The sequence below is a fragment of the Balaenoptera musculus genome, chromosome 7 (assembly GCF_009873245.2).
Source record: "Balaenoptera musculus isolate JJ_BM4_2016_0621 chromosome 7, mBalMus1.pri.v3, whole genome shotgun sequence".
Taxonomy (NCBI): Eukaryota; Metazoa; Chordata; class Mammalia; order Artiodactyla; family Balaenopteridae; genus Balaenoptera; species Balaenoptera musculus.
In genome coordinates this window covers 21,915,589-21,929,312 of record NC_045791.1, presented here as the reverse complement: position 1 = coordinate 21,929,312, position 13,724 = coordinate 21,915,589, and the positions used below count along the sequence as shown (strand labels likewise).

General features: G+C 40.8%; 1 pseudogene; it reads right to left on the bottom strand.

Annotated features, from left to right (window-relative positions):
- Window positions 1–306: 306 nt before the first annotated feature.
- LOC118897807 lies at window positions 307–1,185 on the bottom strand (annotated as a pseudogene).
- Between the last annotated feature and the right edge of the window lie 12,539 nt (window positions 1,186–13,724).

Genomic DNA, 13,724 nt, shown 5'->3' with positions numbered 1-13,724 from the left:
GCTGTAGATCCAGTGTGTCTGTGAGAGGAGGTGAGTTCAGGATCTTTCTCTGTTGCCATCTTGAACCAATGACATCACTATTTTGATTTCCTATCTGTCTAACTTACTAAATTCTCTTACTTACAATTTTAAGTGTGTCTGTACATTCCTTTGCATCATCTACTGAGACAGCTCTTTATCTGTAAATAATTTTTTTTTCTGATTTCACCATCTTTGTAAATTTTCCTCCCATCTTTTTTGGTTTGTTTCTCACTGCCTCTTTGATCAGATCTTTATCAAAATGAGCTGTCCAAAATGATTTGCCCTTTATGGAATAAATAAATTTAAGTTTATGCAGCAGCGTTCTTCTGTGGATTTCTTTTCTGCTGGCTTTTCAGCTGGTGGTTTCTTGGTAGCAACAGCCTTTTTTTCTCTCCCTCCAAACCTTTTAAAGACCAACAGTCTTCTTTTCTTTCTACGCTACCACTGGCTTCTTGCCTGGAACCCCCTTCTCATCTGATTTGGCTTCTAGTGCTGCCTTATCTACCTGGACTTTGGGATACTTGGCCTGGTGAGGAATGATGTTCCAGTGCATGGTTTTTGAATATGGGTTTAGCTTCAACATGATTCTCAGGTTTTTAAGTGGATTCTTCTGTAGGAGTCTGTGATGAATCTTCTTGCGTGGTTCTTGGAAGGATCTTTGCATCTCTGGGCTTTTCAAGATTCTGCTAAGGTCTGTATTGAGCATTTAATGCACGGGAAGGTTGCAGTCATTCTTGAGGGAGGCAGCTTTGCACCAAGTGCCATGCACATCACATCCTTTTGTGGAAAGCACTTTCAGTCCAAATGCAGAAACGTCCCACATGCCCACCAGGAGCAAGTTTCAACATGTTCACTTTGCTTATTTTAAGCAGAGTGATTGTAGGAATGTTTCTGAAGTCCTTGATAATGCAGGGCCCCCTGTGCTGGAGACAATTATAGCTTCTCATTATGCTTTGCCAGCTCTCGTTTGCGAGAGGCATAGACCTTTTTGATATCATTCCAGGCCCTAAGCTTCTTAAGAAGCAAGATAACCTCCTTGGTCTTCTGGTAGCCTTCAGCTTTATCTTCAGCCACCAAAGGAAGTTCAGAAACTTCCTCAATATGATGACCTTTAGACAGGACCAGCACTGGCAAGGCTGAGACAGGGCACAGCAAATGGCACATCACTGTGTTGTGTTCATTCTGTGGGTGCCAGCTGTGCCAGTGCTTTTGGTTGATGCCAACATGCAGCCCACAATACGTATTTCCAAAAGCACCCTGGCCATAATCATGGGCTAAATACTCACTACCTCGTAAATAAAACTGTAGGTCACTTTGATACTTTGTGGCATCCCTTGTGTTTTCTTTCTAAGACACACACGCTTATTGGACATCTCACTCTTCAAAGCAAGGAATGGACTTACTGGGTGCAGATTATGGAGGTACCAGCAAGGTCATGCTAGCCTAAAGAAGAGTGAATTTGTTGGCAATTCCAACACAGAATTCTTGATGGCTATCTGGGGGACAGGTACCAGCACTAGAACAAAAACAAACAGAGATTCCTCAAAATTTGGGAACTGGACCAATGACCAGATGAAAAGCAAGCTGGATGGGCACATGTTCTGGGATGGCTGCCTGAAGCCCAGAGAATTTCTGATGCATTGTCTTTATAGACAGGCATTGCTTGCTATGTGTATTGAGCTGGCGTGAAAGTATAGCAGCAACTGGGACACACTGGCTTTTGTCTCTTAATCTGTAAGCCCATGGTTTTCTAGTGGGCAGAATGCTGACAGTGTGATGATGATTTTCAGCTCATATGAAAAAGCTAATTCTTTATGGTAATATAAATCCATTAACCATGAGCTGAGCATAGCTGTGAAGAAAATTTGTCAGGTTAAGCGATTATAGCATCTTGGTGACACAATATTTGACAGAAACCACATTTCTGTTACATTAAGGCATCTAAGTTGATCTTTTAAAGCATGACTTTCTGTTATTTTTTAAACTGTATTATTATAACACGTCACTTTTGAGCATCTAGCAATATACCATCCTGCCCTATTGCTCTTGAATTTGATATGAGTGAATGTCTGCCTTAAAATTCTCACAGTAACACGTTCTTTGCTCCCCAGCCCCCAGGGAACAATATGTTTTAATTAACATATACATTATACAAATATCTGCTCATCTTCGTTTTCTGCATGAAAGGGATTGAAATTTATTCCACCAAAGAAGCAAAATCAACACACTCAAAGGCTAGGTACAGGTATATTAGCATTTCAAAGGCTCAAGTGTCATAACTGGTTTAACTAAACAAAGCCATAATGTACATTTCAGAAAACTGCCAGGAAGGAAAATCAATTCTGTATTTGAATTGAATTCAAGTAAATCCAGCACCATGTATCTGCACCCAGCATATCCCTACTAGGGTTTCTACAAATTATTTGCAATCAAAATCTTAAACTTGTTTGAAAAGAGACAAAACTGAAAGGTGTGTCCTTACAGAGTTGTGGAAATATTTTGTGTCCTTAAGAGTGGTTAATGTTGACATGCTATTTTTCAATTTCTACCTTGGTATAATTATTAAAATTTTAAACTTTAATTATAAATGTATTCATTTTGTTTGGGAGATGGACTCAGTGAATAGATGGTATATAATGCCTAGAGTCAGATTAATCAATGGTAGTGAAGAAAGCATACCAAATATTAAGTCATGTGTACATTTATGTTTCTGAAAATTGATAGGAAATTGGTCTTTAAAGGAAATCTAGGAAGCTAGGGAATTGGGATTACTATTTAGTACTTAAAAATTATTTTTCATCTATTCTGAATCTTAGGATGAGGCAAGATGCTGGTGTAGTGTTATAATATTTCAAAGATACAATGCAGATGAAAAGATGACAAATTTAAGATCTGTTTAAAGAATAAAATCAACAAAACACAGTTTTTCAGGTTAAAAATAAATTGATAGGATTTCTTTTTTCCTTTTACTTCAAGTCTCTGTTTATTTGGCGCTCTAGTTTGTGTGAAACATTGTATCTTATTCTTCAGTTAAAATATAAAATATGATAAATTTCTTTTAGAAATACTAAAATTAGAGGCAATTATTCCACATTATGAAGACCACCAGAGCTGCAGCATTGCACAGCTGCAGTTGGAATTGTTCATATAGAAAATGGCAGCCCCACTGTGCAACTACTTGCGAATGGAGCTCGCCGGTACTGAGCAATGCCCTGCAGCCTGCATGAGGGCTGTGAATGTTTCTCATCTTTTGTATCAAGTACATAAAGAGGAGGACTTGAAACTCTTCACTAGTTTTCCACTCTCTGTCTCTCCCCCACTATTGACAGCTCTTTAAATTACCTGAGTATCTTCTCCATTCCCCTGGAGGTGATGAGCCTCATTGGCTTGTCCTGTTATTGTGTCCAAGGGAGATGCAATACAGAGCCGTTAAGAGAGTACTAGCTTCTTTTTCTGTTAAAGATAAAAGAATGGGAACAATAAACCAGGATTCTTCAGTGACCCTGTGTAGAGCACAGCCACACGTTCTTGCTTGACATCACAGACAAATCTGTATGAAGATCTTAGTTTGCAACGTGATTCGCAGCCATTCTTAACGTTGGTTAGGCTAGGAGATTGCAGATCAGAGCCTGTCTTGGTTAAAAGATTAATACCCTCAGTACTTGCAGGCCTATTCTAGTGGATTCGTTACAACTTATTGATGGAATCATGTTTCAAAGTACTTACCTTATCTGTAAAATGAGGATAATTCTTTCTTGCCTAATGTAGTGACTCTACAGTGTATTAATATATTAACTCTTGAATGGTCTCAGATCTCCTCTTGTTGGTCTTAAATTTGGGTCCCCCGAGGAAATGCGTACACACCTATGTATATGTGTGTACATATATGTATATACATACATGTGTATCTACGTATACTCATCTCTATATGTATTCTCAGACAATTTTAGTTATGAACAAATTTTCATAAGTTGTTTTTTGTGGCAATGGCTTTGGATCCTTTCCATTTATGATGTAATAATTAGTGATTGAAGATTTCTGTACATTTTTACCTCTTTTTTTTCAATATCTCTGCCACTTTTTTTTTTAATGCTTTATTTTTTTAAAGTTTTTAATTAATTATTTATTTATTTATGACTGTGTTGGGTCTTCGTTTCTGTGCGAGCGCTTTCTCTAGTTGCGGCAAGCGGGGGCCACTCTTCATCGCGGTGCGCGGGCCTCTCACTATCACGGCCTCTCTTGTGGAGCACAGGCTCCAGACGCTCAGGCTCAGTAGTTGTGGCTCACGGGCCTAGTTGCTCCGTGGCATGTAGAATCTTCCCAGACCAGGGCTCGAACCCCTGTCCCCTGCATTGGCAGGCAGATTCTCAACCACTGCGCCACCAGGGAAGCCCTCTCTGCCACTTTTTGCTATCTCCTACCTGTGTTCCAATTGCATGTTTCGTGGTAACTTTTTTTGTTATATATAAGTATGATGATGTTAGCTAGGTATTAATCAGAGATGTTTGGGTAAAGGGTCTGATAATTGAAAACTTGGGGGAAAGTGCATATTACTCCATTTTAAGGACACCCTCTATAAAAATAATGTCTGTACTGAACGTATTTACTAGAGGTGAGTGATCACACACAAAAAGTCCTTTGACTGTTCCCATTGTGCTTTTAAATATGCAGCAAATCAATAGTGTTTGATAGAAAGATACTTGGGAGATTTGAGAAATAAATTGAAGCTGTATATTTAGTATCCAAAACAACAACAAAAAAATGAGGTCAAGTGGTTATTTATCCCTGAAATGAAAAACAAGCCCATGGAAAATAAACATGGATATCTAAAACCCTAATGTATTCATGGCCCTTCAGAAACACAATTCTGATTGGCTGTGTATCAAAATCTCTTTGGATTACATTCTCCAGATTTTAAATTTATAAGGAAAACAGTGCAAAACACAGCATCTGTCAGATATGATGTGAACTACTAGCTTAAGGCAGTCAATATTTCTTCATTAGTTTGCACTCCATTTCTTTCGATGATGTCATATCTTTAAGAAGCTGGGTTTTCATTGATTGTTCTGGCAAAAAATAAATACTGAACAAAAATCAACCTGGAATGGGAAAGGAGGGTGGCAGCATCCGATCTGATGCTTTGATCTGATAAGAAGTTCCAAGAGTTGGGGACTTCCCTGGTGGTGCAGTGGTTAAGAATCTGCCTGCCAGTGCAAGGGACATGGGTTTGATCCCTGGTCTGGGAAGATCCCACATGCCATGGAGCAACTAAGCTTGTGCACCACAACTACTGAGCCTGTGCTTTAGAGCCTGCGAGCCACAACTACTGAGTCCACATGCCACAACTGAAGACCGCGTGCCTAGAGCCCGTACTCCACAACAAAGAGAAGCCACTGCAATGAGAAGTCCGCGCACCGCAATGAAGAGTAGCCCCCGCTCACCACAACTAGAGAAGAGCCCACGTGCAGCAATGAAGACCCAATGCAGCCAAAAATAAATGAATAAATTTATTAAAAAAAAAAAAAGTTCCAGGAGCACAAATCCATTTAGTGTGTAATTGTGGCTATTTAAAAATGAAACATATTATTTTTTTCTTTTAATTTATATGTATTGTTTATTCAAAAGTTAATAAGTTGTTAAGACATAAATTATTAAGTTGTCTGAACCTAACTACTTCATAAACAGAATGATTAGGTGTTGCTTTTGGCCTATCAAACGTCATGGAAATATTACTGAGACCCTAAGTGTCCTGTAAACCAAGGGAATCTGGGAACCTCTGAATTACACAGTTTCGTTGTTTGACACTTGAAAACTTTGGATCTGTTGTTTTTCTTTGAAAATAATCAACAAATGCCAAGTGATACTCTAGGAAGTTTTTTTGGGGGGGTGTGCGTATGATTTCTAGACTATGGCTAAATATTCCCCAGATCACCAGTCTCTAACTTCCAATGAATTGAAGGGGCGTTTTCTTATTTAGGTAGTTTAGTAGCCTGTTCTACTTTCCACAACTCTCACTTCTGGTGTGAGACCGGTGAGGCTGCTCCACGGTAGACGTAGAAGTTCTTTACTAGGGGGACTCCTAGTGATTTGGTTCTGAGAAGCCCAGCCATAAGGAGGTGTAAATGGAAAACCATTTCACACTGCTTGATGAAGGAATTGTTACATCCAGGTTTGGGATTCATTCTTGGACCAACCTGAGAAAGTGAAAATTATTCTCACCTTGGTCCTCATTCCAAAGGATGTGAAAATTATCTTAAATCTCCAGGGCAGCAATAGGGAGCCAATTAGCAGTCACCTTTCCTCTACCTCATCAAAAAGTCTTCACTCTTCAGTGTTTAGCTCAAATTCCATTTTCTTCCTGAGCCTTGCCTTAATCCCCCAAATGAAGTTAGTCCAAGGCTTCCTTGGGTACTCATTTATATCAGTGTTCCTTATTGTTTATATGTGCTTCCCCTAGTTTGTAAATTCATGAAAAATAGAAATGTACTTAGGAAATCTTTGTCCAGTTGTCCTAATGAGCTTCATAATCTCAGCAGTAGCCACAGACTCAGTGACTTTTTTTGTCTTTTGGAAAACAAGTGTCACTAACAAATTATTATTGTTGTCCATTGCAAGACTTCTTAACCTTCTGACACACATATAAAATGATAATAATTCTATAACATATCAGGCTAAATGGATAAGGGCATGACTGACTGAGGGGGAAGGCTCTGGTCACCCCCACTGTTGTGAGGCATTGATATCTCAGCGCACCTGTAACCGATGGGTGGCACACCAGTGCACTCTGATATATTGATCGGTAAGCTGGGTTTTATTGTACTTTGGTTACTGTAACATCTTTGTGTATTCTCAGAAGACAACTTATAAACATTATAACAAATGTAATGCGTAAAACTTACGAAACTCCCATAAAATCTCTCTGTTCCAAAATCATTGATTTTGCTATTTAACGTTGTTATTGAAGAACTGTGCAGAGCTTGCCAGTAAACCCATCTCTCCTGGGGGCTTCTGCCCACAGAGGGTTGTTCTGGGGTAGAGTCACTGAACGCTAGTCTTTTGAGATTCCATTACTGTAGTCATTTCTCATTCATGGAGTATTTGCTGGACTAAGATCTGGAGTATAGGTCAGGGAAGTAACACAGATGAATAGACCTGAGTCAGTGCAGGGGAAGGAATGTAAAAAGTCATAAGACCATAGGAGTCTGGATCCATCATGTAACTCCACTGTTTAAAACCTTACCGTGACTGTCCCAAAATTTAGAATATAATCCAAATTCTTCACTATGATTTCCATGGTTGTATGCTGTACACTGCTTATTTCTCTAGCCTTTCAATCATTCTACAAATAGTCATTGAGTACCTACCATATTCCAATCACGTGGGATATGTTTGTAAACAAAATTAAGATCTTTGCTCTCATGGTGTTAACATCTGAATGTAAAGAAAAAATAGACAATAAGCCATAAAATAAACATGTGAATAGAATTTTAGAGGTGATACGGCTATGGGAAAAATAGCTGGGGAAGTTATTGGGGATTGAGAGTACCAACAGGAATGGGGTCAGCAATTTTTTGTGTGTGTAAAGGGCCAGATAATATCTTAGACCTTGCAGATTGTAGGGTCTCTGCTTATAACGCAAAGACAGCTACAGATAATATGTCAATGAATGGGCATGGCTATGCTCCAATAAAGCTTTACAAAAACAAGCAGTTGGCCTGATTAAACTGATGGGCTGTAATTTGAAGACTCCTAGATTACAGTATTAAATCATCACTCAGGAATGCATCATTGAGAAGGTAGGATTTGGGCAAAGTTACTTTCTGTCCCATTGTCCTATATAATTTTAATCACAGCATTTATCATCACGTTAACATGTTTTACTAGGATGTTTGTTGGCAAGCTTTGTTTCTGTCTCTCCTAATGAGTATGTAAGTGCCATGAGAGCAGTGAGCTGATTTCCTTTTTGCTCAGCACCTAGAAGAGTGATGGCACATAGTAGATAGTCAACAAATATTTGTTAAGTGAATGAGTGCAGAGTGAATGTCATTCTAAAGAGAGCAGCCTATATTTAGTTCCAGCAAATTATAATCATGATAGATTGAGGTGTTTGTTACTAGATCTTCTGAGTTTGCAAGAGATGCTAGAGATCCAAATTTATATGTAAAATCTCTCAATTTCAAATGACTGCAACTAATAGAAAATATAATAATATTTGCATGTCAAACTAAATATTTATGCAAGCCAGTTATCCAGGACTTCTTCTATATTCATTTATGGGGTGAATCAGTTGGTGTTTTTACTTGAGTATCTTTTCTACACTGTGTGGTATGAAAGGTGATTTAAGTGACTTGTTTAGGTCAATGGGTAGTTAGTAGCAGTATAAATTGCACTCACTTCTTACGACTTCCTACCAAATCTATTCTCTGCCGGTAAGAACTGCACATGTTAAAATCCCATAGATTTTGGGTTGTTGTGTATTCCTTGTCATTTGTCTCTAGGTATTTTTTAATTTCCTCTTTGATTTCTTCAGTGATCCATTGGTTGTTTAGTAACATATTGTTTAATCTCCACATTTGTGTTTTTACAGTTTTATTTTTCCCTGTAATTTATTTCTAATCTTACAGCATTGCGGTCGGAAAAGATGCTTGATATAATTTCAATTTTCTTAAATTTACTGAGGCTTGATTTGTGGCCCAATATATGATCTGTCCTGGAGAATATTGCATGTGCACTTGAGAAGAAAGTGTATGCTGCTGCTTTCAGATGGAATTCCCTGTAAATATCAGTTAAGTCCATCTGGTCTAATGTGTCATTTAAGGCCTGTGTTTCCTTATTGATTTTCTGTCTGGATGATCTGTCCATTTGTAAGTGGGGTGTTAAAATCCCCCACCAGTATTGTGTTACTGTCATTTTCCCCTTTTATAGCTGTTAGTATTTGGCTTATATGTTGAGGTGCTCCTGTGTGGGGTGCATATATATTTACAGTTGTTATATCTTCTTGGATTGATCCCTAGATCATTATGAAGTGTCCTTCCTTGTCTCTTGTAACTGTCTCTATTTTAAAGTCTTTTTTTCTGATATGAGTATTGCTACTCCAGCTTTCTTTTGATTTCCATTTGCATGGAATATCTTTTTCCATCCCCTCACTTTCGGTCTGTATGTGTCCCTAGGTCTGAAGTAGGTCTTTTGTAGGCAGCATATATACGGGTCTTGTTTTTGTATCCATTCAGCCAGTCTATGTCTTTTGGTTGGAGCATTTTAATCCACTTACATTTAAGGTAATTATTGATATGTATGTTCCTACTGACATTTTCTTAACAGTTTTGGGTTAGTTTTTGTAGGTCTTTTTTCTTCCCTTCCTCTTTTGTTATCTTCTCCTGTGATTTGCTGACTATCTTTGGTGTTGTGTTTGGGTTGCTTTTTCTTTTTTGTGTGTGTATCTCTTGTAGTTTTTTTGGTTTGCTATTCCCTTGAGATTTTGATATAGCAGTCTATATATGTACAAGGTTGTTTTAAGCTGCTAGTCACTTTCCCACCTAGAGAAGTTCCTTTAGCATTTGTTGCAAACCTGGCTTAGTGGTGCTGAATTCTCTTAGCTTTTGCTTGTCTGTAAAGCTTTTAATTTCTTGGTTGAATCTGAATGAGAGCCTTGCTGGGTAGAGTATTCTTGTTTGTAGGTTTTTCCCTTTCATCATTTTAAATATATCATGCCACTCCCTTCTGACCTGCAGAGTTTCTGCTGAAAAATCAACTGACAACCTTATGGTGATTCCCTTGAACATTATTTGTTGCTTTTAATATTTTTCCTTTGTCTTTAATTTTTGTCAGTTAGATTAATATGTATCTTGGCATGTTCCTCCTTGGGTTCATCCTGTATGGGACTCTGTGCTTCCTGGATTTGAGTGAGTGTTTCCTGTCCCATGTTAGGGAAGTTTTCGGCTGTAATATCTTCAAATATTTTCTCAGGCCCTTTCTCTTTCTCTTCTCCTTCTGGGACCCCTATAATGTGGATGTTGGTGCACTTAATATTGTCTCAGAGGTCTCTGAGATTGTCCTCATTTCTTTTTCATTCTTTTTTCTTTATTCTGTTCTGTGGCAGTGATTTGCACCACTCCATCTTCCAGCTCACTTATTCATTCTTCTGCCTCAGTTTTTCTGCTATTGATTCCTTCTAGTGTATTTTTCATTTCAGTTATTGTATTGTTCATCTCTGTTCTTTAAATCTTCTAGCTCCTTGTCAAACATTTCTTGTATCTTTTCGATCTGTGCCTCCATTCTTTTTCTGAGATTTTGGATTGTCTTTACTATCATTACTGTGAATTCTTTTTCAGGTAGATTGCCTATCTCCTCTTCATTTAGTTGTTCTTGTGGGTTTTTATCTTGTTCCTTCATTTGCAGCATATTTCTCTCTCATCTCATTTTGTCTAACTTTCTGTGTTTGTGTTCTCCTTTCCACAGGCTGCAGGGTCGTAGTTCTTCTTGCTTCTGGTGTCTGCCCCCTGGTGGGTGAGGTTGGCCCAGGGGCTTATGCAGTCTTCCTAGTGGGAGGGACTGGCCCCTGCCCTCTCGTGGGTGGAGCTGTGTCTTGCCCCTCTGATGGGTGGGGCTGTGTCAAGGGGTGTTTTTTGAGGTAGCTGTGAGCTCAGTATGACTTTAGGCAGTCTGTCTGCTGATAGGTGGGGCTGTGTTCCTGTCTTGCTGGCCCGGGCGTTCCAGCTCTGGAACCTGTAGGCTGTTGGGTGTGGCCTGGTCTTGGTCCAAAATGGGGACCTCCAGGCGAGTTCACGCTGATCAATATTCTCTGGGGCCTCTGCCACCAGTGTCCTTGCCCCCACAGTGAGTTATGGCCAACTCCTGCCTCCCCAGCAGACCCTCCCAGACTCCTAGTCAGGTCTAGCCCCGGTTCATATGGACGTCTTGCTTTGTGCTGGGTCCCAGTGCACGTGAGGTCTTGTGTGCACACTCTAAGGGTGGAGTCTCTGTTTCTCCCTGAGTGTGGAGCTCCTGCACTCAGGCCCCACTGGCCTTCAAAGCCAAATGCTCTGGGGGTTCTTCCTCCTGATGCCTGACCCTCAGACTGTCTTGGAGGGCTATTTTAATGTGGAAACATCCCTGTATAGTCTCTGTGTGTTTAATATTTTTTGATGCAAGGGCTGTTTTTAGAATGGATGTCTGCTACCTCTTTCCTCAGTGTATGCTGGCCATTATCCCCTTGATAGGAGGTGTGACAGTTGTTGTGGTGACCTAAGCCTGCAGTGGATATTAAGCGGGGCCTCCCCTTTGCTCGGTGGCTGTTACTGATCTGTCAGGGGCAGGGTCTACTCCCTAGTTGGTGGAGTAGACGCCCCCAGATCTGTTTCTGAGCTGTGTTTCTGATCTGTGGTGTGAGCTAGTGAGATTGGAGCACTCCCACTGGGAGAGAAGCCACTGAGTTTTCCTCCTCTGGAGGTGTTCACCTGTGAGTGGACTCTGTTGTGTCACTTTTCACTCATTGTGCTGGCTCACAAATTACACTGTTGTTGGAACTGCTCTCAGCCCCACCTTAATCATGGGTATGAATTGATGAATTGGCCCTGGTGTCTCTCAGGCATTGTTTTCACCAGGCCACCAGCACAGATCCACCAAAGTCAGGTCCCAGAACTGCAAGAACTGTATATGTGGATCTGCCGTGGGAGCTATGGAGGCAACTCAGATTCTGGCCTGGTCCAATCCCTGCATGTACGTGCCCATAAAGCCCACAGCTGCTAAAGCTAGACCCATCTCAGCTGCGGGAGCACTCGTCCATTCAGATGCTCCACAAGCACTGAGTTTACAAAGCAGCATCAAGGATGTATATTCGTGGTTTCTGCAGCCATGAGGAGAGATTTCAGCTCTTCTTCCTTCATTACATGGCCCCTGGGTTTCAGCTGTGGTTTCAGCCCCACCTCTGCCTGTGTTCCTCCCATGAGCATCTGCTTCTCTAGAGTAGCTGCTACCCTAGAGCATCTGCTTCTCCAGGCTGCCCTAGAGCACACACACCTGCCCAGGCAGGCGGGGGTGGCGGCGGTGACGGGTGGGGGTGGAGGTGATGATGGGCGAGGTGCATGAGCCTACTGGGCCTGGTGGGTCCAGAGGAGGCATTGGTGGGCAGGGCAGGTGAACCTGCTCAGGCATATGTCCCTCCTAGTGCCCAAGGGGACAGGAGCTGGTGCGTGGGGAAGGGGACTGCAATGGCAGCCCCGCCTCTTATGCACCACTCAACAATGACACTCTGCTTCTATGGCGGCCTGGGCTTCTTCCACTAACATTCGCAGTTGTGGAGCTCCTTACTCCCATTCCTTCACTATATCTCTAAACAGCCAACAGCTGTCCCCTTTCTGGGTCCGTTCTCCAAACCCCATGTTCCAGCACCCAGCCCCCCTCTGCACCAGCAGACACATGACTCAGGCTGGGGCATGCAGGGTTGCAGCATGTACCATCTGTGTAGGTCTTACTCTGTCCTGCCTGCCACAGACCAGATGCTGCTCTCTTCTTTGAGCCCCCAAAGCTTCTTCTGTCCCAGTTGATCTCCCTGCCACTGAGGGGGCTTCCCTGAGAGGGGGAACCTCTCCTCTCCTTCAGCTCCCCACACCAGGGGTGCAGGTCCTGTCCCATTTCCTTTTTTCTTCTTTTCTTCCTTTCATCCTAGCAGGTTGTGTGGGGATTTTTCATGTCCTTTTAGGTGTCCAAGGTCCTCTGCTAGTGTTCAGCAGGTGCTCTGTGAGAATTGTTCAATTTGTAGATGTATTCTTGATGTAACTGTGGGGAGAGGCAAACTCGATGTCGTCCTATTCCACCATCTTGACTCTGCCCCCTAAAATCACATTATTAACCTTATACTTAGTAAATGGTAACAGAACTATTAGTACATACTGGTAATTTTAGTTTTTCCTACATTTTTCTTTTTTTTCTTAATTGAGATAAAATTCACAGATAACATTAGTTAACTTCAGGTATACAACATAATGATTCAATATATGTATATATTGTGAAGTGATCACTGCAATAAGTTTAGTTATTATCCACTACCATATATACTTACAAGTTATTTTCTTGTGATGAGAACTTTTTTTTTTATACAGCAGGTTCTTATTAGTCATCAATTTTATACACATCAGTGTATACATGTCAATCCCAATCGCCCAATTCATCCCACCACCACCCCACCACCCCTGCGGCTTTCCCCCCTTGGTGTCCATACGTTTGTTCTCTACATCTGTCTCAATTTCTGCCCTGCAAACCGCTTCATCTGTACCATTTTTCTAGGTTCCACATATATGCGTTAATGTATGATATTTGTTTTTCTCTTTCTGACTTACTTCACTCTGTATGACAGTCTCTAGATCCATCCACGTCTCAACAAATGACCCAATTTCGTTCCTTTTTATGGTTGAGTAATATTCCATTGTATATGTGTACCACATCTTCTTTATCCATTCATCTGTCGATGGGCATTTAGGTTGCTTCCATGACCTGGCTATTGTAAATAGTGCTGCAATGAACATTGGGGTACATGTGTCTTTTTGAATTGTAGTTTTCTCTGGGTATATGCCCAGGAGTGGGATTGCTGGATCATATGGTAATTCTACTTTTAGTTTTTTAAGGAACCTCCATACTGTTCTGCATAGTGGCTGTATCAATTTAAATTCCCACCAACAGTGCAAGAGGGTTCCCTTTTCTCCACA